Here is a 2936-nt window from a genome sequence, read left to right on the forward strand (position 1 = left end):
TCATCTGTCTCCTCGTATTTCATACAATCTGTGGGGTCAATTTTGTTATCCAATTTTGAGGCTGAGGGAATATTGGCTCAGAGAAGCTGATGAATTTCCCCAATATTACACAGCCCTGGGAAGAGGCACCATTATTCCAACCCACCTGTGCTCATTCGAGAAGCCCTCCCAGATACACTGGCCTGAGTCTCCATGCGTCCTGACAAGCTCTGGACCACGTGAACGGGCTACTGGGACAACTAGCTTTGTCAGAGGTGCAGGAAAGTGGCTCTTGACCTGGAATGGGAAGACCTGAGCTCCTCAAGGCCCCTGGACAAGTTGTTTAACCCAGCTCATGCCTCCGTTTCCTCATCTGAGAAGGGGAAAGAATATTCTCTACTTCACAGGATTTTTAGGAGCAATCATAAGAGATGGTAGGCAAGACTTAGGTAGGCAAGCTGGAAGTCCTCATCGTCACCATCACCATTCTTGGCCTTCAACACCCCCTGTGACGACTGGCCAACGATACACGTGCAGATAAAAGTGCACGAGGGCCCTGCATACACTTCTGTGTGTACTAGTGATATGTGTGCACATGTGCCTCTCTCTCTCTCTCTCTTTCTCTCTTTCTCTCTCTCTCTCTCTCTCTCTCCTCCTTTGTGTGACCCTTCTCCTTGACAGATTTCTCAGGAATGGGGAGTTCACTGACCAAGATTTCCACCCCACCCTGACTCCAACACAGGTTCCAGCAGAGGCCAGGCCACATCATTACAGCGCTGTCTTCTGTGAGCCCTCCCCACCTGCTCCTGACCCTCCTTGTGCTGCTCCTCAGATGTCACAGCCCGCCCCCACCCCCCGTACTCTGGCACGCCTCAATCCACTCTCCCTGGGCAGTGGCCTTGCTCCAGACCTTATCATCTCCCCTCTAAGATGTACCTGACCTGCAGTACATCTCCTATCAGTTAATACATTTGCATGGTATAGGGTCTTTCAAGCATTCTCTCAAAGGTAGTATGTCCTTGGGAGGATGGGGACAAAACGGCCTGCAGCCCCTCAGGGACACGTGTATTAATTCCCTGTGCTTGAGCAACCCACCTCCAAACATAATACAGACCAGCACAGTGGTCTGTGAGCTCAGGTGCATTGGGATCCCAAACAACAGTGCCCACCCGGTGGGTCCCTGGGTTGTGGACAGATACTTCATTGGCCATGGCCTGCCTTTCATCCCCATCTTAGTCTTGGACCTTGACCAGCCCCAGGGACCCTGAACGAGATGCTCATGTTTTTCTCGGTTGCCACAGTCCCTTCGTGTAGAACGGATGCCTCCCCAGGAAAGAGGGCCCATGGGCTTGGAACCTTCCCAGAGAGCGGGCAGAGGAGGGATGGGCGCAGTCCTTCCTCAGGTAAGCGTCAGTATGTCCTCTGTGTGCTGGCGGTAAGGCCCACTCACCGTAGAACCAGATACCACTCTCTTCTGGAGGCTGACTGACCCACCCCACCACCCATCCCTCAGCTCTCCACGGGAGCAAGGCCACCTCCTCCGTGAAGCTCTTCTGGCACCTGTCCCATCCATGGTGTCCTCCAGGCTTCCCGCAGTGCAGCGCACTGGCCCCTTCCCAGCGCTAACCACCAGGCCGCAGTGTGTTCACCCGTGTGCTCACCTGCCCCCCAGCCTCCCCCTCTGACCCGCAGGGCCCCCGAGGGTGGGCTGTGCCTTGTTCCTGGGCATGCCCTTGATGCCGGCACAGGAATAGCGCACAAACACGTCAGTCTGGTCCCTGGGGATCAGTGTTCCTTGTGGAGAACTGCTCATCTCTCCCCCTGCCCCCAACTACCCCACTCGGCGTGCAGTGGGGATGGCCACCTCTCCATGCCCTGCATGTCCCCTCTACCCCGTACCTCTGCCTGCAGTTCCGGGCTCCCTCTGCCCTGGCCCCATATCTCCCTCCCCCTCACCAAGGACTGGACCCCAACCGGACCAGACCCAGACCCATTAGGAAACTGTCTCCAGGGCAGTCTGAGCCTCCTGTGTCCCTGGGAGGCAGAGGAGCTGCAATTGCCAGGTGTCACCTCCCCTGCCTGCTTGGCCAGACAGTGTTCCCCCCAGTTCCACCCCCTCTGCCAGTGACATGTCCTCTCCTGCCCAAGAGAGCCCCTACCCAGCCCACCCAGGCCTGGACAGTCCCAGCAACCCACTACCACCACCCCAGCCTGCGGCCTCATCGCTTCCCCTCCCCTTTCCCTCCTCCTCTTCCTACTTCTTACGCAAAATCCCAGACTTGCTCCTCATGCAGAAATGGAATTATCTATAAGGTTTTGAAAGGACAAATGTGCAGGGAGCCAAAGGCACCAAGCTCTCCTTTCCTTTCCTTTGATAAATTCCTTGCCTGATCCAGCAGTCTTCCAATTAGGTGGATTAATCTGTAACTGAGAGCTCTGGGGGAGGGGGGAGGAGCTGCTCAGGGAAGGAAACAAGTTCTGTGGGAAGGAGCCCATTGCTCCTAGGAGCTGCTCACTCCCAGGAGGCCGGGCTATTCCTCCAGTGTCAGGCCTCGCGCTGCTTAGGTATGCCCAGCACTTTACAGCTTGCAGCATGCTTCCCATCCTCTTTACCCCATTTGCTCTTAACAGGATGCTATAAAGTCTCTATGGCTACCCTTATTTTATCAATAATAAGACTGAGGCTTAAAAAAAAAAAAAGAAAGACTGAGGCTTAGTGAGAGGTGACCCCAAATCACCCAGCAGAGCCTCAGCTTAGGCCCGGGCATTCAGGGTGCTCCCCATTGCTCCTGCCCTTCTGGACTCCCAACTGCCCCATCACACAGGACATAAAGGTCCCCACAGAGCAAGGATAGCAGAGACCTCAGCGCCAGACCTGTCCTGGGACATGCATAACTGAAAGTGTGGGCAGGTAACTCCATGAGACTTGAGAAACCAAGACAGCCTTTCTGGAGGAG

The sequence above is a fragment of the Canis aureus genome, chromosome 3, assembly GCF_053574225.1.
Source record: "Canis aureus isolate CA01 chromosome 3, VMU_Caureus_v.1.0, whole genome shotgun sequence".
NCBI classification, from domain to species: Eukaryota; Metazoa; Chordata; class Mammalia; order Carnivora; family Canidae; genus Canis; species Canis aureus.